The sequence below is a fragment of the Balearica regulorum genome, chromosome 14 (assembly GCF_011004875.1).
Source record: "Balearica regulorum gibbericeps isolate bBalReg1 chromosome 14, bBalReg1.pri, whole genome shotgun sequence".
Classification (NCBI taxonomy): domain Eukaryota; kingdom Metazoa; phylum Chordata; class Aves; order Gruiformes; family Gruidae; genus Balearica; species Balearica regulorum.
In genome coordinates, this window is record NC_046197.1 from 4,517,908 (window position 1) to 4,538,381 (window position 20,474).

At 37.1% G+C, this 20,474-nt stretch overlaps 1 protein-coding gene across 3 annotated transcripts in view; it reads right to left on the reverse strand.

Moving 5' to 3' along the window:
* SPDL1 (spindle apparatus coiled-coil protein 1) overlaps positions 1-19,878 on the reverse strand; it is a 39,571-nt gene extending 19,693 nt beyond the window's left edge. For 2 of the 3 annotated variants that reach the window (XM_075766096.1, XM_075766093.1), the window contains exons 1-2: positions 2,663-2,769; positions 1,402-1,449 (exon numbers count right to left, since the gene is read on the reverse strand). The gene's annotated coding sequence lies outside the window, so the exon portion shown is untranslated. Of the gene's footprint in view, positions 1-1,401; positions 1,450-2,662; positions 2,770-19,807 lie in introns of those variants that run through there. The other variant, XM_075766094.1, reaches the window with a different exon arrangement.
* Between the last annotated feature and the right edge of the window lie 596 nt (positions 19,879-20,474).

Below are 20,474 nucleotides of genomic sequence, written 5' to 3' on the forward strand. Positions count from 1 at the left end.
GCAGCTGTATTAGCAGGATAGTTTACTCCTAATAACATTATGTGGGATATAGACATAGATATAGATAAAGGTAGTTGAAGGAAAGAATAAAAAAATAGAAATCCTGTTAAAATATATGGAATTTTAACACAGGGATTTTTATTTATTTACTTTAAGTCCTTAATAGAGTCTTTCATGACTATCTTCCATTTTAAACTTAAGCTACTGCAGGTAAGCTATTTGTTAATAACCACGTCTTCATCACATGTTTCAGAAAATTCATCCATTTCTATCTTTGTATCACAACAGAAGACACAAGGTGAATTTTTCAAAAAGTTAGTCAAAATAAATCCAAACAAACAAAATATTTAAAAAAATAAAAATCAAGTCAAACTAACACCATAAGGTTGTATGACTGCTTGCTACCAAATCTACTAAATCAGCAGAGCACAAAAATCCTATTAAGACAGAAATTGCTAAGCAACTCAGGCTTCTGAACAACAAAAGCCAAGAATTCTCTCAGAAAGTATACAGTAACAATGATATAGAAATAAAAAAAAATCTGCAGTTGATTTTTTCAAAGCCAGTGTTCATATTTTTAATATAATTTCAAGATTAAAGCAATTCTTGATTGAAGATCTTACTCCATGCTTTTTCTTTTTACATAAGTAATTTAGTTGTTGCTATTTCTTACAGGTATATATATATTATCCTGATGAATGTTAGCAAAATGCTGGTCTTAACAGCAAATTTCGCAGCTCAACACAGAAGAAGTTATTTTTAAGAGTCATTATTGTAATGTAATGCCTTTTTTTTTCTTCTAACTTTTATTCAACATGGGTAACTCCCAGTGGAGTCACCCGGCTTCTGATAAAAGAAAAAAAATGTAACCTGCAAAAGTACATCATGCAAAACAACATGCTAATTCCTTTCAGAGGTACAAGATGGAAATTATCAAGTTCTGTTTTCCACTTTTCCATCACTTAGCATTATTCAAGTTTAACACATGCAAAGATAATTTATCCAGTCAGGCTCTGAAACTTCAGTTTTTCAGATCTAACTATTGCAATGCTTGAAATACTAGTTTTGCATGCTATGCTAAAATAAGCCAGTGCAAGAGAGGAATTTCGCATACCTATAGCTAAGAATCACCAATATTATTATTAGTGCAAGGACACATACACTGTGTACAATTTAGTAATGCAGTGTTTAACAGTACAATGTAGCAATACAAACATATAGGCAACTTCTGGCTTTTTTTACATTAGTAAAGAAGATGAAATAATCCTTATTCACTTCATAAATTTTAAAAGGATTTTAAAAATAACTTTATTTTCTGATCAAACAACACTATAGAGGCAACACAGCAATTTGATTGCTCCTAGCTTACTAAGTTAAATTTGACTAGCATTTTTCACTTACCTTCAGAAGCCCATTCAAGGCTTTCTTGACCTTATTCTCATACTCCACCTTTAAAAGAAAAAAAAATAATAAAAGCAACAGTTGTCCAGTCCAGATGAGTATAAGCTGCCCTTATAGCAGTCCTTTTCTGAAAAGCCTTAATGCCTGTGGCTGTCTCATGAAAATGCAGATCACAAACTAAAATCCCATAGAAATGCAAATCTTATTCAAATCTCAGTTGAGGCAGCTGTCAAAGAGTTTAGAAACAGCCAGATCAGGCAATGTTGCCAAAGGATAGATGGTCTGCAATTGGCCTGAGACACAAGTAAATAGGCTACACCCAGGGTCACCTTCTGGCACACACATCATTTTTAAGGGTTGTTTGGGGATTTTGTCTTGTTCCCTCCTACTTCTCCAATCTCCTTTGCATGCTCTCCACCAGTTCCACATACAAGACCTTTGAGGTCTTAATAAATCCTTTACTGGATAATATAATCTACAAGACCTTCGGGTTTTCTTTATTTTTATAGTTGAAGTATGGAGGAAGAGAGAAATAGTTTTCGTATTCACACGTTCCTTGCCGACAATTAGGGAAAACAGCAAGTATGCCTTTCAGAGCAGAGACATCCTCAATTTTCCATTGTCAATTTTGGATGAAGCTGTATTGCTATACAAGGAAATAATTGCCTGTAATTTAGTGTTATACACGAGGTTAAGTAAACTACCCTGAAAATAATGTTCTAGCCTAAGTAGGTAGTAAGGCGAACAGGCAGGAGGTAAAAATAAATGCATAGAGGCAACGACTCACAGACGGGTTTGATTTTCTGCAGGAAAACGGCCCTTGACCGTATGAGAGCCCTGACAGGGGGCGAGGCAGAGGACACACGCCTGACACCCCCACCCCCCGTCACCTGACGCACCATCTCCGCGGGCCGCCGGAGAGAAAACAGCCTTTCTCGCTGGAGGCAACGGGAACACGCTGGCAGCGCGGCCCCGGCGAGGGGAAGGACCTGAAGGCCACGAGTCCCCGAGGCAGACCCCGAGGCAACGGCACGAAAGGAGTAGAGGGAGCCAGGAGCTCCTCTCCACCCCCCACCCCCCCGAGCCCCTCGGCCCCACAGCTCCGCCAGTTGAGAGCGCCCTTCTGCGGGCAAGGAGCAGCAAATACACAGCGACAGCCGCACAGAGAGGAAAGTGTCCCGTCGTCGTGTCGCGTCCCCCCGCAGCTCGCTCCTCCGCCCCTCACAGCACCCGCGCCCTCCGCAGCGCGGTACCGCGGTACCTCCGCCCAACGGCCGCCCCAGCGCCGCTCCCGCCGTTCAAACTCGCCTCCGCGATACCGCCCCAGATCTCGCGAGAGCCGCCACGGCCCGCTCCTTTTGCTGCTCATCGCCTCACTAGCAGGCGCGTGCGCAGCCCGCCGAGTCGGGTAGCGCATGCGCCTGGGCGCGAGGGGCGTTTGTGAGGAGAAGTGGCTCAGCGGGGCGGCGCGCTTGGCGGGCGGTACTTTGCTCCTCATAGCGTAGTTGCTCCTTTCAGATTAGTGTAACACGGAGGTGTCCAGGCGGTGCCAGCGTGGAAGGGTGTTTGCGCAGAGGAAATTTTCCCCAAAACAAAGGAAAGGCGATAAAGTTAGCAGCTCAGCTCTGGTTCTCCAACCATACCTAGCCAGAGCGTGGCAGACTGGAAGCGCAACGGATGTGCTTGGCTCCACAGCCACAGACAATGCTACCTCACTCAAAGAAAGCACACAGAGTAAGTGATGAGAGTCAAAGTATACAGAGTGCAGCGTATTATCTAGGAAAACAACAAAATAGAGGGGCAATCTGCTCCTCCCACACAGTATTCTATAGGAGATGTTTTGCTTTTGATTGCAGAATGCCATGTTTGGTTTGTCCCACCACCCACTTTCCTCATCCAGGAGCTCCCCTTTTTCAGCAGGGGCTGCTGAGGCTGCCTACCCCTGAGGAAAAGTCACCATCATCTTACTCAAGCAAACTTTTCCTTAGAGTCTATGGAGCTTACTGTCCAAACTTCAAGAGTTATACAGTAAGTTACAGTGCTTGTAGCATAGCTCTCAACTAAACTTTTAACTTCCTATTTTTCTCCCTAGCTTGCTCTAGTTTCACTTGCTGCACAAAGGAGGGATTTCATAGCATTAGGTTGTCCAGAATTCATAGATTCCCTAAACCAGTGAAAATCTGAATAATATCCACAAAGAGCAGCAAAATTCATCAGCTGAAGCATTTCACCATGTAGTTCTGATGGTTATCAGAGAGTCCCAGCACAGTTGTCTTATGTGCCATTTTCCCTGCCCCAAAAGAAGGCCCGAGTAGTTTTTCCCTTTTAAGCAGTGGTTAAATTTTTAATCTGTTCTGCAAGATTCATCTATTTTTGCACTTTCTCTAACCACATCAGTGAGTATGGAAGGCTTATTCTCGTATCTAATGTAACATCTGTAGAAAAAGCTATTGCATAGAAACACACTAAAGCAAATTCTGCCTTTAAAGAAACATGTTTCAAGTAATGCAAGGTTAAATTCAAGCACCAGGTTGTAAGTAGATGCAAGGATAACAATCCTATTTGGAGGAACCAGGACAGAAATAGAGGTCTTAAGATAAAAAGGGGCTTGGAAAATAAGCACGCAGTGTAAAATTCTACAGAGGAAGCCAATAAAACAACTACTACTACTTCTATCAAAATGATACTACTTCTACTCTTCTATCAAAATGTGTGGGTCTATCTTATGTCAATAGAAATGGGATTAAAAATTAAATATAGAATGGTCTAGACAAGCAAGAATGCCAAGTTGATTAAAACAGGGACCGGAAATGAAAATCCTGTTCTAATCCTGACTCTGCTGCATTCACTGTGTGATTAACCACTCCAAATACCCACAGCTAAACCCCCTTGTTTTAAAACAAGGATAACAGTGACTTAATTAACAAATCCATATAATTCTCCTGACAGTTAGTTGAGTACAGGTTGCAAAAATGTAAAATACATTGTAAATTCTAAGTATTAATGTGATTACTTCACCAGATCAATGATCTACCATAGCATGCTAGATCCTGGAAGAGTTAAAATAGCTTCTGTTTCCCCCTACCCTCAGTTCCAGAGTCATGTGTAACAGCTGACATTTAATACATAAAATACATGTTTTGGGTTTGCATAGCAAACTCCATAATATTTTTCTCAGCTTCAATACAAAGTAACCAATTCATTATTTAACAGATGCCATTATTTTCAGAATAGTTCTCTTTTCCTTTATGAGTTGGCACTAATTAGGATACTGTTTTACAGATCACCTCTACTTCTTGTGAATAGAAAATACACACATCAGTTGCTAATATGTTATTTGTAATACAGATTTATCAAGTGGAGTGGCCATCTTGTCAGAATGCTTCGAGATTATTCACTGGTGTTATAAAATATTTAATAGTTACCTAATACTACTATTTACAGTTTGGCTATATACCAGGATTCCTTGAGTTGTACTTAGCTTTGAAGCTAGATTTTACTTTAAGAGTTGTAGAAGAACATAGAATGACAGTTTATAGTAAATTTAGCTATATGGAGACAAATACTTTTGTCCCATTTAGGTATGAGAAGCCTTTCACTTTTCATGTTTCTTTTCAGTTCAGGTTTAGTCCCTAGCTTGTCACTGTAACTATGTATTTGCTCTTACAAACTTTTCTCCTGGTTATGACCTCAATTACAGCTATTTTCCTATAGAGATTCTACAAATCCAGCAGTTACTGAAGCATAAGTGTTTCCTAAGCATGTAGTTTGCCGACTTTTGTTTATTGACATTTCAGATCACTAAACTTTATCAAGGCTGTGCACCGCTGTCCCTGTATAAAACGTAAAAGCATGTTTTGTAAGGCTTACCTATGCTAGCAGGCAAGCATGCCATGTAAGTAATGGAGTCATTACAGCAGATAGATGTGTTGGGGATTCCCCCCCCTCGCCGCTTGTTCTGCTGCCTGCTTGCCGAACAGTTTACAAGTGTATCATCAACTACAGCAACTGAATAGGCTTGTTGCTTTTCTCTACATAAAAACAAATGACATTAAAAGCTTTCTTAGTCTTTCCCTGCTAATTGCTTAGTGTAACATACGAGCTGACAAATGTTTTACTAACTGTGCTTAACATCCCAAATGCTATAAGAAGCAAATGAGTAATAGCAGCCTGTTGAGAAGCAACTGATTACTAGCTACCGAAGTCGTGTTGGCACAACAGATCCAGGGTTCATTATAATTAAAAGTTGTTGGAGCATTAAGTTGTTTTTTTGTTTGTTGCGGGTTGTTTTCCACATTCTTGCTCTTCGTTATTTAAGAACACTTAATTTTGCACTATTTAAAGCCGTGTTGCTGGTGCAACTTTATAAAAGCCCAAGTTTCATCCCTTCCACTTTTTTTCGCTGGTAAACATTAAACTGTTCTTTTTTTTTTTTTCCTTTAAGATAAGGCAGTTTCACCTTCAATTAAATAGAATTCACGAGTCTACATGTTTAAATTTGTTACTGTGAATTCCAAGAGCAGTAATACTAATACCTAAGTTCTTTTGCAAGGAACTCAAGTAGCTCAATAATTACAGCAACAGATTGAGGGCCAGTAAAATACTGTTTCTAATCCTCTCTAAACTATTAGTGCCTGACCTCATCCAAATCACTTCATCTCGCTGTCTCAGTCACCTTAGCTAAACAAAGATGTGTTTTGCATTTTTATTTCCAGTCTAGCCTTAACTAGTCTTCTGTGGCTTCACACAATTACTTGGCAAATCTATCAAGTAGGTGTGAGAGCCTCTTCAGAACACAAACTTTTGGATGCTCCCTTATGAAAGCTTTCCATTACTTTTATTTAGATTTATTACTTTTTTACTACTTGCTTGAATGGGTCAGGAACCTCACAATAAGCTTCCTTGTTATTATAAAAATATACATCCTTCTATATGTGAATTCAGAGCCAAGCTGTAGTGGAAACTTACATTTTGCCTCAACAAGCATGTTGTAAACTATGCTTTCCTTTTTCCTGATTTGCGTGGGTTTTTTTAAAGTATCAGGACAAATTGGATGAGTCTTTCAAGTTTTCCCAATATCAATAAAGTCACAATTACAAGATTTTGCTAACAACAACAAGATAATGATACAAGTTTTATGATATTAACATCAAGAGTTTGATTTTTTTGTTTGTTTATACCTGGTAGCTCAAGAGTTTAGTCAATCTCATAAGAAGTTTACCAAATCAACATGTAATAGAACCTGGAGTGTACCATAACTCAAATTAATTTTAACTTTTCCTTCTTTAAACTGTACCTAGACAAATCCCTTTACCTTCACATCCAGTATAGATTCAGATATCTGTTATAATCAATCTGTAATTTAATGGTGGTTCTAGAACCCACCCTGCTTTTTTCCATGTATTATGGATTTAATTAGCTGATACCAGTTCTTATTCAGTGCATTGAACTAACATAGTTAATTCACTATTAAAATACTACTCTCCTCTTCAATAGGAAAACATTTTAGTAACAGCATGAAATGAGTATTTAACAGCCCCATTTTGTGATATAAAAATATATATAGACATTATCATTAACACTGCTAAGTGTACAACCACTAACCCAAACATTTCACTATTTTCTGAAACAATATAATTATTTTATAATTCATGATTTTTTTCAGATATACTTACTAACAGTAGAACTTCCCTAATACAGTCACCTCCTTTTTAATATCCGTGCTACCATGGTAGTTAATATACCTGGTGTTCTCGTAGCTTTTGCAAACCAGATTCTCATTCCGTTAAAATTCATGAGAAACAGTGGGGGGAGATGCATACCTTCCTGGCTTGCTACCCAGCTGTCGTCAATCACCAGCACCACCTTGTGGGTATCTCGCTTAATTACTGCTTCCTCCTACGGCTTGCAGTCTCTGTGCGAGTGGGACAGTGTTCCTTTACTGCTATTACACAAGTTTTCTTTGTGATAATCAAAGACAAGTATTATGAAAAACAGGTAACAGCTATTAAATATAGATGAGAAAATGTTATCTAATGAAGTAATCTAGCCTCATTTTGATAAAATGTATGTTTCAAATTAATTTGCATGACTGCATTTTTTTCAATAAAGAGTTGGACAGGGTAATTATCTTGAATTTTGATAGATTTTCTTTTTATACAGATAATCAGCTGCATTCTGGACAATAATTTTAGCACTGTTTCTGTGCGTTTCTAATCAAATGGAGTAAAAAGTTTAATCAGCTTTGCAAGCTGGAGGTCATTAGCTGTTTTGCCATCAAAACCAATTTAGCTTTCACCTGGACCTCATTTCAGGCCTACTATAAAACATCTCCATATCAGGGAAAAAAACCTTCTAACAAACCTCGGGCTGTGATGGTTTAGATGTTCTGTGTAAGTAAATAGGAAGGCTAAAAGTTTTTGGTTTTTTTTTTGAACCTTTACTGTTACAATTTGTAGTGTTTATTTATATGAAATAAGTTATAGACTTTTTCCTGTCTTAGCTATTATTATATAGTGTTTCAAAATGTTAGATGGTATCATCTTGGATTTCTTGTTGATCTCTATTTCATCAATTTATCATCTACCAAATAGTTTTGAAAATGCTAATTAGTGATTATATAGTTAGTACAACAGTAAAGAACATGAAAGAAAGGAAAACGAAGTGTGATAAGTTGTAAGAGTTATAGTTCAATATAGAAACTTTTAATGGCTCAAGGAGTGTATTTTACTTTTAAGGTTTGCTATTGTTTAAAAATAATACCATGAAATGTTTAAGCTGAGATTGTCCCTAAAGAGTCCAGATTAAGCTATAAATGTGATCCCATGTTATGTATAAAACTGGTATTATAAGCTATATAAGATGTAAGTAATTTGTAGCAAATTTATATGGTAATGCACAGGACATACTTAATTGTATTTTTATTGAATGAAGTTTATTGCTCTACAACAACCCAGAAGTTTAAACTGTAGATTTCTCAGTTGGGATCAGGACTGTGAAGCACTGTATCTTTAAGCTTAGTTTGTTATATTTTTTCCTGATTTTAGAAGGAAAGAACAGTGATTTGATCTATACTTGTTTGTAGGTTTTTTCAGTTTTAGCTTTTCTATTTTAAGACTGCTTTTAACTAGTTTTTACTTTGTCAGAGTAAATATTTCTGAAATTACTTTTAATGCCAATCCCTGTCTCTTTTCATCCCTGTTAAAAGGTAAACTCTGATACTTGATTACGTAAAACTAATAAATGTTTTCTTATTCTAAGAACAGTTACACAATACTGTTTGGGATTAAGTCATCCTGTTCTGACTGTAGAGATGTATAATGTAATGTGAGACCGCATAAAGCTGATAGAAATTGATGCTTTAAAAGTTAACCCAGTTAACAGTATTTGATATCTGCCTGCTCGTATGGAGAGTTAGGAGACTAAAAGTTTGTTGGTTTTGAGGACTCTTTGGGTACTTTATGCACTAACTAATTTTATTTTCAGCTGCCTGCTTGCTGAACAGTTTACAAGTGTATCATCAACTACAGCAACTGAATAGCTTCATTCTGGGACTGGCAGACTGAAAATGACTTGACCTGTTGAAGTCTTGCCAGCAGGCAGATATGTTTTCTAAAACTTCTGGAAAAGGTTTGTAAAACAACAACAACCAAAAACACCACAAGCAGAACTCCAGCTTCTTGTGTTGTTTTTTTTCCCTTAGTGTAATTGTTTTCCCCTTATACTTCTGAAAACAAAATGAGAAATAAAAGCAACGAAGTGAGCAGTACTGAGTAAAATGGGACAATTTGGAAAGAGAAAACAGAAAGTTCTAATCAGCTGAATATGTTCTTGGCATATTTGCCTAGTCTACTGAAATATTCTGGCACTTTTAGTCCCAGATTCATTTGCTACATAATTCCATTAATTAATAGCTTTACTGGCAGACCAACAGCTCAGAATCTAGTTCTAATTTTAAAATTTGAAACACAATTGAGTTTTATTTCATTGTTAAATATTGATGCTGTATCTCAAAAATAGAACCATTTAATTTTGAGTGTAATATAAATACCTCACAAAATACCTCAGTAAAGGTGGCCTTTAACCATATTTGCTGTTTTGTGTTTATGATTATAGTGGATTTAATAATAAAATTAATTGTTTTCTACAGATAAATTACATAATGGCCTGAAATGTGTGGTGCACAAAGCTTTCTGACCATGAAACTTAATATGTCATTTAGTGTGAAGCTGTGTACCAGCCTTTACAAAGTCTTACTTCAGCCAAACTTAGCCTAGATCATCTACTCAGACTTAGGTGGCTATGTCTTGATTTTTTTAGGTTCTAATGTATCTCTTCAGAAAACCAATATCACTTTATACCAATTGTGATGTCATGGCACAACATCAAGTTGCATATATTTTCTTGCCTAATTCTTAACATGGGCAACATTTACTGGAAAATATCAGTGTGAACTTGCCCAAATTGGCATAGGATATCTCAGCAACAATGACACTTCAGTTAGTCATCAGGACTGCTTGCATTTCTACTTTAAGACATTCTTTTCATAAAAAACATAGGCTTTCTTCTAGGGATTAACTCAGAATTAGGAAAGCAACAAAATGGTTATATTATTTAGCACTCAGGAGAAATTTTTGGTGGACTGAGTCTGCCTCATTATAGAATGTCTTAAGACATACGTACTTAATACAAACTACTGGAGTGCTATTTTCTGCTCTTTAGTTCAGTGTGAAGGGAAGTAGCAGTTCTACTTGAAAGATTCTCACTAATGAAGAGTAAGAAAGATAAGTTAAAACATAAATGAATGCAATAGGGGAAAAAAAAAGTGATTGAAGCTAAAATTTAGTGATTTACCTGGGTTGTCCTCTAATGATTATCATGATAGTGTACTTTGTGTGGCTGGGAAATAGTACTATCAAAAGGTTGATTCAACACTGTTTCCTTGAGTTTTTATTATTTTTGCAATAGTTGTTTAATGCTTTTCTTGTTTTTTCATCTTGGGTAGTACTAGATCCATAAAAATCATATTTGTATATTTTGAAGCTACTTGTTAAACTTGATGATGTCAGTAAATGTTACAAACATGGTAACAGGGTGCAATACCTCTGTCACAGGACTTTCTCACATGGTCAAAATAAAGCACTGAAGTTGCCTTTTCAAGTATAATTAAGCAGCACAGTGAAAAGCTTTTGGTGTTTTGGTCTTTTCCTTTAGCAACAATTAATATATTCATCTATTAGTCCTATAACATAAATACCCATATAAAACTTGAGCTACAAATGAACAGAAACTTTTATGCATGTGTTCATTAAATAACTATTCTTGATCATAGCAATGAGAATATGGCTAACTTCTGTTAGGCATTTGAGGTCAAATACTCTTATTTTAAGTGTTAAAAGATTTTTTTTTCACACTGATCATATCAAAGAATAGCAATATAAGATTGCAATAAGCCTGCTGTTTTTTTTTTCTTCCCCTGTGTATGCAGAGTGTCTTTATAATGTCTCAGGGTCTGTTTTAAATTGTGTGCTGATTTGAGCAGCTGGGATCTGGCTTTGGTTTAAATGATCATGTTTAGATGAGTAATAGGACTTAGGAAATATTTCTGAAAATAGCTATTTTAAAACACATCACTGACTAAGTAATGAACCACTGGATGTCACTGTCTTTCTCCAAGTGGATAGCTCAATGGTTTTGATACTATGATAAAGTGTTAAGGTAGGCAGTTACTGGTTTTGACTTTTCTGATAGGCATGGCTTTATGTAGAAAGGGATTATGAAAAAAGATAATGTGGTCGGCAATGGTTACAGACAAGATATTTCAACTGGTAAAATAATGAACAACCATTCATATTGTGTGACCTGACATGCACAGTATAGGAAACTTGGTTAGGAAACTTGAGTCTGTATAGGAAATAGTGAGACAGATTGCTACAGAAAGGCTGACTCCTGAACTGGACCTTACCTTTCTCTACTTCCTGTATGAGTAATCTAAAATTAGAATACAATTACTGCTCTATTTCAATATCTCCTGAAAACTTAGTTGTATTATCATTAACATATTTTTGCCTATCTTCTGTTCATTATGTTTGCATTCATACTGTTTTGTTTCAATTGTAGTAACTTTTAATATTTTTGTGTTTATTGTATATTGGGTACTATTTAAATGAACTGTTTTATGACAGGTTTGTGCCTGGCCTTTAGACTTCATGTCATTCAATTTTATTATTCAACACTGAACAGGGGAAAGACTGTGTTCTGCCTGGGTAGTCCTGTGCTACTCAGTTTTCAGTAATTTCAGAGGGAAGTTTCCTTTAATAAAAGTCTGCATAGACAGCCCATTGATGCCCATGAAGTTAAAACTTTCTGTGTTGATTTAAAAAATGTAGCCTGTTAGGTGATACAAAAGAATTCCACCTGAAGTCTTACTACAGTTAAAATGCCGTAGAAACAGATGTAATAATGGAGAAAGCATTGAATATGCCATTATTTTGCTGCAGAGTGTATTATCTATGCTAGATGCTGGAGCAGATGTATTTTGCTCAAATTACAATGAAGTTCAGCATGCTTTGGACCTTAGGTTGAAGACCGTGTTTTTTTCTCTTGTGCCTCTGCTATGACAATATGGCAAGATGGATTAGTAGAACTGGTACCATTTCTTGTTGATGGATTAGTAGAACTGGTACCATTTCTAGTTGAGGCCCCCCTTCTGTGTAGATCCTTGATTTCTGAAGGTGCTTTTGAAACATACCTTAGCTTCAGCAGCCTAACCATCTTTTAACCTGCTTTTTTAATATATGTCCTTATATGAATATTAAAAGAAGTGTTTGATAAAGGCAATTCAAAGACTGTATTTGTATTATTTGGCCTGCAGCCCAGATGCTTCATCTGTCCACAGGGCTGTTTTTCTCTTTTGGTTTTTTTGGATGCTTTTAAATGTTGACAGCTACAAATAGAAAGCAGTGTTTGCATGAGTAACAAAATTAATGAACCTAGGTTCCCTGTATATTTATTTTATGATGGTTTGTAAGCTTTCTCTTACATGTTTGACATAAACTCTTGTATAGCTCTAGAGATAGTTTTCCCCAGCAATGGCAGTACTTTCTCTTCCAACTTGTGGCTTATTTTCATGGAACTTGCAGACTTGGTTTTCTTACTGGTTTGCCAGATGAGGTTATAGTCAGTAGCTGAGGTGAGGGGAGTAAAGATGCTAGTGCTGTGGTTCTGTGAACAACTTAAGCCAGCATAAACCTGTGCTGCAGCTGAAGGACTTGGTCACTTCTCTTTCCTGTTCCTACCTGCTTGCTTCTTCAACAATATTAGTAAAAGATTTCTGTAGCTCCGCAGTGAAATGACTTACATTACCGCTTCAGGCTGCATTAGTTTTAATCATAATATGGTATAAGGTTCTGTGTAACTGTAATGACTCTTCTCTGAATGACTGATTACAAAGATAAAGCTTTTTCTGGATCATGCCTTTTTTAAGCTCTACCTTCACTGCTATATTATTTAGACTTAAATGACTTGTGGAAAATCAGAGTACAGTGCAGGTGGTGGTTTTTTGCATTAAATAATTGTATACCATATAGAGTTATTAGAAATGTTTCCTTTTATTTGTGTATTCTAACGATGTTTTAACTTAATTCAGGCTTTAACAATGGAAGGTCAAAGATCTTCCATACAGGATCTTTATTCTCTGTAAATCCAAGATCTGTAGAATAGTAACTTCCCTGAGCAGTATGTTGTGACTCTGTTTAGCTTACACAAAATACTTGCAAATCACAACTCACAAAAAAATGTTTTATTCAGTGTGGTGTAGCAGAAAATAACTACATGCTGTGAACTTCAAGCTTTTATATGAAATCAAACTCTGTCTTATCTGTTGAAGAGATTTGTTCACAGTTAAGTTTTTGACATGCTAATGTATTTGCTCACTCCTTTGAAGAGCAAACAGATGTGGAAGAGTTTTACTAAACCAAAGCTGAACCAGATTTTTGTATGAGTAAATATCTCCATAGATCAGAGCCTCTGAGTTAGATTTATCAAGCTGTGTAGACCTGCAGGTTGTCCAGAGTTCTGGAAAGATAACCCCTTCACTGTTTCCCATTAAGGCAGGAACCCGTAGAGCAAACAAATAGGACTTAGTCATGTTTTTACTGAATATTTTGAAAACTGCTTATTCATTAGCAGATACTTCTCTAGGTAAGTTACTTGGATTACAACTAAGTTCAATTTCTGATTTCATGGGCTCAGACAATCAAATAGGGTATGCTTCTATTGTAATGTAGACTGGCACTACTGATCTAGCTTGCCTGTTTGTCTCAGCTGATCAGTATAATACACTATCCAGTGAGGTTTTTTCCTTCTTCTGGAAGTAGAAGAGTATTAGACATCCAGTAAGGGGTGCTTGATTGTGCCAAACCCATTGGAACCAGGCTGTTTTAAAATACTGGTTTTGTTCCATCCAGCAGTTTATTGTAGTAGAGATGGATTCTGCAGAGGTGGAAATGATGGCTACAAATATTGTCAAAACAAGAAACAAAGAACACTACATTAGTAGTCTTCTGACATCTAGGATGGCAGGCTCTGCATTCTTTTCCTTTAAAGCACAGTATTATATTGTCTTGGGGCATTTACCTCATTTCATGGAAGGTTTTTTGCTTTAAATTTTCCTGCAAGTATGATTAACCTTAGAGTGAGTATTGAAGTATTTGACAGTTTACTTGCTGTAAATGTACCTCTATTTATTATTTCCACTAAATTATTCATACTTGCAGCATACAATGGGTCTGGCTGCACTGTTCACCTTGCTGAGTGCAGCTCCCTTCAAGGTGTCAAATTTTGACCACACTGGAGTGAAATTCAACAGCTGCTTCTTGGAGCTGTTAAAGTAAGTCCAGAGGAGGCCACAAAGCTGATCAGAGGGCTGGAGCACCTCTCCTATGCAGACAGGCTGAGAGAGCTGGGGTTGTTGAGCTTGGAGAAGAGAAGGCTCTGGGGAGACCTTACAGCAGCCTTCCAGTACCTGAAGGGGCCTACAAGAAAGCTGGAGAGGGACTATTTATCAGGGAGTGTAGTGACAGGACGAGGGGTAATGGTTTTAAACTAAAAGAGGGTAGAATTAGATTAGATATTAGGAAGAAATTCTTCCTGGTGAGGCACTGGAACATGTTGCCCAGAGAAGCTGTAGTTGCCCCATCCCTGGCAGTGTTCCAGGCCAGGTTGGATGGGGCTTTAGGCAATGTGGTCTAGTGGAGGGTGTCCCTGCCTGTGGCGGGGGGGGTTGGAATGAGATGGGCTTTGAGGTCCCTTCCAACCCAAACCATTCTATGGTTCTGTGATTATTTAGGACTTGGAATTGCTGTTCACTTGGATAAGAAGCAAAATTACATTGCTAAGCTAACACTTGCATGCTATAAAATATTGTAGTGTTAGTTGTTCCTGTATACCCAGGATAGTAATTCTTGCAAGAGACATCAGTAATGGATTAACTGGGATGGTTTACCCAAGTCTTAATTTTATAAAAGCTTTTTCCCAAAGGTTTCCATAAAGCCTTTTCAAATAAAGGTTCTTTTAGATATTACTAGTTGAATTAATATTTCTAATCTCTTAAGTTTCTGTAGTTACCTTCAGCAGTCTATCAGCTTCTTCACTCTTAACAAAATCTACATTCCTATCAGTAGCTGGTCATTTTTTAAAAAAAATCTTTATGTACTTTCTTAGTTAAGAATTCTGTTAAGTCTTTGCACATAATCAATACTTGACCCTTGCTTATTCTCTTGTCTAGAGATCTCTTGATTCTCTAAATTATGTGTTGACACAGAAGATTCCTATAACCTTAAATCTAGTAGAAACCTGTTATTCAGCCATAAAGCATTATATATATACACACACCCCCATGCAAATACTGTTCACGGTTTAGGTGGCTAATCAGACAATAATTTATCTGCCACTGACTTGTTCCAAAACATGATCTTCAGTCTCATGTGGTCTTTCTGATCTGTCTTTGGCATTGCAAGAGTGTATGAAAAGAGGAGGGAAAAAGTACATCTTGCATAAACTAAACAATTATTACTTTTTTATCATCTTATAAATAGTATTGCATAGCAAAACTCACTTCCAAGGGAAGTAAGGCACTTATGTTGCCTTGAGGTCTGTTCAGTTGCATAGTGAATTAAGCTGCATAATGAATTAAAAGGCAAGGTTATCAAAATCAAAGATGTAAAGCTTTAATGTTTACAGACCTCAAGCTGGGTCTTTAGTATCAACTCTTGTGAAGTTAAGCTCTAACAAGTTTTTTAGCAGTTTGCTCAATTGTGAAATACTGTTCTCTGAAGCCAGATAGCCTTGTGTCCAAAGTTATACTGAAACTGTTTTTAATATAGGATCTGCAGTAGGACTGTTCACAAAAGCTACTATTATGCAAAAAATAGTGGTTACTTCTAAATGATCTCATGATTTTATTGGTATATAAGTGTGCTTCCAAAAAAGTGCATTTAGAAAAGACATTTGCAACAGGCCTGTACAATGAGCGACTAGACTTTTGTTCAGCTGGCAAGAGCTTTTGCCAACAGCTCTTAGGGGGTTAAGTCTTTGTTGCTTCTTTGGGTTTCAGTGGTATTGAATGCTATGCTGTGTACCAACTTTGAAAGCAAAAACTAATTAAAGTCAGATGTAAAAGCAGAATCATAATCAATTGCCAGATTTAGATGAAGAGATAATTCATTTGGCTGCTTATACTATCAGACCTGGAAGCTGCTCATTGAAAAGCTCCCATCACTTCTGGGGGTGGAGAGAGTGTGCAAGTTATGTAGTTAATTAGGGCAGACATCATTACCTAATACTTTCTGCTGAAGTTGTTTATTTTATACACTTAGCAGATTTTAACATAAGATTTTACCGTAACTCTTGAGGGGCATAGAGTCCTTGCAGTTGACAACATTCATTTAAGCAATTTACTAGCAAGACAGTGTGACCTTCGTGTGTTGCAATCTGTTATCTAGTTATATGCTATTCACTGTGGGTTTTTTCTAGTTTTGACTACAAGATTTTTAAAACCTGTATTTGAGCATGCAAGGTTTCTTTTGAAACACTATGCATTTCATATCTGAATCTCTGCTCTGGCTCTCTAATTTGCTATTTGTACTGTATTGAGGCTCAGTGACTGTAAGAAACTTTAGGCCCGAAGAAACAGACACAGTTAAAGTTCCTCATACTTTAACTTCTAACAGGAAAATTCAGCCTAGGGGTTTCATATAAGACTTCAGTTACCTTTGCATTAGATCTTGAGCTACATTTCCCTGCTATTGTCTTACTTGTCATTCATTTTCTTGCTCAGCTTGGTCTCTAGCCATAATTCTGGAAGATGGACAGCCTAATCTGATCTTTCAGATTTTAACTATATCATTATATATGATCCTAAAATGAAATTCTTGGCTCTCCTATGCTTTTTCTCAAGTCAACATACACTTATGGTTCCAAGGTTTTCTAATGCTGTGGATTAGCTAGACAATTAATGAAAAGTATAATGACGCTTGAACTCAAATTGATAAATTTCTCAGCACAAAGTATGAAACTCTAATAAAAGAACAGCTATGAACATGATATTGTATATATGACATTACTGAAGTTTTTTTAGCTCAAGTTCAGTGTATTAGAAACCGTTTGAACTGTTAGTTATGCGTAGACTTGGCTTGAATTCTGAAAGATTCATGCCTCTGGAAATACAGTGTATAGATTTAAGCAATTGCTTTCTTCACCATTGCTTTGTTTCCTATAGTGAGGGAATAGGATGGGTCTATAGAACCAGCTACACTTTCACTGTAAAAATTTCACAAAATTGGTATCAGATATATTATTCCCACTTCTGTCCTGTTGTATTACACAAGTACAGAATGTTACTAACTAGAATAACAACATTAATTACCTAGCTGTTGCATATTACTTGGGTCCTACTTTAAATTTAACAGCTTCCCTGGTCTTGGATCACTTACATAAGGTACTTTTGAAATGATTACAAATTTTTTTTAATATCTAGCATAAACTGTTTTGGCAGTTGCTTCCCAGTTTGAGAATGCAAGCCCCAATCAAGGCTTTTCCTTAGGCAAACTTTAAATAGAATGGGAGGAGTAGGAAGACTCATCCACTGAGTCAGTTGTTTACCACAGGTTTTATTTTGAGAGCACTTGTGCTGACTCCTTATACACCTTTGTGATGATAGAGTTACTTTATCCCTACTTTACCTTCAGGGGAATAGAATCAAATGTGCTTAATTTTTAGGCAGAGAACTGGCAAATGTTTATGTAATTAATAGTCCTTCCAACAGAATATGAATTAAAATGAATTGGAACACATTGGGTTTAATCTCTTTGGCTGACATCTTCAAACAAGTGAAGTGTTTGAAATAGTTAGATGTTGAGCACCTGCCTCTCCTCAGGAGTCCTGAAGATCCCAGCCTTTAGTATAGTTGTTCAGATCCTGACATATCTTGGCTGCTAGACAACTTGTAGTTTTCTGATTTTTTTAAAATTTTTTTTAGCCTGTTATGTGCAACTAATCTGCAGCATAGAACTCACATTAGCTCTTAGAGCTGCCGCCTCCTTTGTCTTTGCATATAGTCATCTTGCTTCTGGAATTACAGGTGAGTGAAGCAAGTTTAAAAAGTACAGTGCAGAAAGCAACCATTAGTAGCTGATTGACTTTACCGTCATTAGAAAAATACTTTTGTTTTTCTTGGGAGTAAAACTGCTGAGGAGAGGGACCTAAAACATATGTAATATAGTAGACTTGTTAGTGAAAGGCATTCAGATTATTAGCAATTAGTTTATAGTGGAGAATGAATGAGAGTAGAATTTATATTTAAATTACCATTCATAACTTGCTACACTGGATTTTTTTTTTTTCAGGTACAGAAGCTTCTATTGCTTTAACACAGGTCTTGACAGACAGCTATTTGAAATGATTGGGATGTACTTTAGTTTGTAGGCATTTGGGATATGACTTGGGATGACCAGAATGCATGTATAGGTCTAGTATAACTGTAATATCAAGCTGGGAAATACTGTGCTTAGATTGAGTATAAAGCCTGTATTGGCAAGCCTAGTTCTTAGTAACATTTTTAATAGCTTGCTATTTCTGTGTTTTTCCTCAAGCGAGCTGTGTTACCAAAAGGTTAACAGGTAACTACACTTCCCTTTAACTGTAGCTACACACACAGAGCTGTTTACTTGTGGTATCTGCTTTTCAAGCTGAGGGCCAAAGTGTTTGGTGTTAGCTTGAACATGCTAAAGCTGTCTCTTCTGAAACTCTGCTGGAGCCCTGCATAATACTAGTTTATACAAGTACCAAAGTGTTAGGGATCAGTTTGTACTGACAGTCCAGATTTCAGTACAATAGTTGGTTGCATGTAAGCACTAAAGGTGGGAAATTTAACTCCTGATTTTCAAGTACTGTATAATTAGGGATTTCAAATGAAAGCCAGGATTTGTATCCCAGTCTAGTTGAAGGGTTTACTTGGGACTGGTGATGAGTTTTCAGACAATGATTTTCACAAAGGGAAGTGAAATGCATATGTTTCCCAGTGAACACAGAAAGAGTTACCAGCGGAAGCAACAGCTTGGCTGTCGTCACAGTCTGTGATTGATTGTCTAATCTACAGAAAGTGGTATGGCTCTAGTTTCAGTAAAATTCCTGTAGAATTTGATCTTTGATCAAATATTCACAAATACCTCTTTTAAAAACAACTTATTGCTCAATATTAAATGTGCAAGCAAGGTGGTAGAAACTATATTAGATATCCAATAGGCTTGTGCTGCTTGGGGTTTTTTATTATTCTTACCTCCAGTTGACGTATATCTTTGTCAGAGATTTGTATGCTGTGCTTTACTTTTGTAGTCCGGTTACAGAAAACAGAAGTCAAAGCCTGAAGTAAATATTATGCAATTGCATATTTTCTTATCACACACCACATGTATAGATTGTGTTAAAATATTGTGCTATCACACCATTTCATTTTCTCAGCAAATGAGCTGAATAAACTGCTCAGAAAGGCATCTTTTCCTTAGAACTACGTGTTATAAGTAGAAATTATAGCTGTCAATCAAATGCAGTCTTAGTGTCATGTCATGAAGATATTTCATGATCTTAAAATTTTACTGTGACCTCATAGCTCTGCATATTGCATGCTCAAGTGAGGAGTGGGAGTATAGTTGCCATGAAAAAAACAAGTTAAATTTGGAAGCAAACAAGGCAAGCCTAATCTGAGTAATGCTTTGATTAATTTTGAACACAACAGGCTTCAGAGGGAAGATTCTAGGTAAAACATTAAGGGGGACATAAAAGTTAATTTTGTAGCAGAGAAAATGTGTTGTGGTGTTACTCAGTAGTGTACTGCACCAAGTTATCTTACCTAGCATTGCCAGATGTAGTGTAATGAAAGCTTTGAGCTGACTTGCAAGTTCATGTCTGGGCCTGTGCCTTTTAAACCAGGACTGTAACATAGCTAGGACTCGTTCTCGTCGCTGGGTTTTACGCTGCCACCTCACCGTTAGACTGCCGGGCCGGGCCGTGTTGGAGGTGCTGGGCGCTGGTCGCGAGGGGGGGCCGTCTCCCCGCCGTGCTGCGGGCCCGGGCTGCCGTTACCCCGGGCTGCCTCCTCCGCGGCTGCGGGGGTTCCCTGTTCCGCTGCCTCCTCCCGCCAGCGAGATTGAGACGCGTCTGCCGAGTAGTTAAAAAAATATGTTTCCTGACTCGCTTTTCTGCCACCGTTTCACGATGTGCTCGAGTAACTGGCAGATAATGTCTAGGCACACAAGCATTAAACCCACAAAATTTCAACTATTTGAGTTCTAAAGAATTGATGTGAATTAGGAAACCATCCCATACAGATGCTGTTTGATATTTTTTTCAGTATTTTTTCAGAAATAAATAGGAATGCAATTTTTCACTATTAAACATTTCAAATATTTCTATAGCTCAATCCCTTCACCTTTGTGCGGTGTGCAGAGTTGTTCATTTAACTAGCTTTGTCCAAAGAAGCTCCTATGCAAGAATAGGGGAATCATTTGGGATGGAAA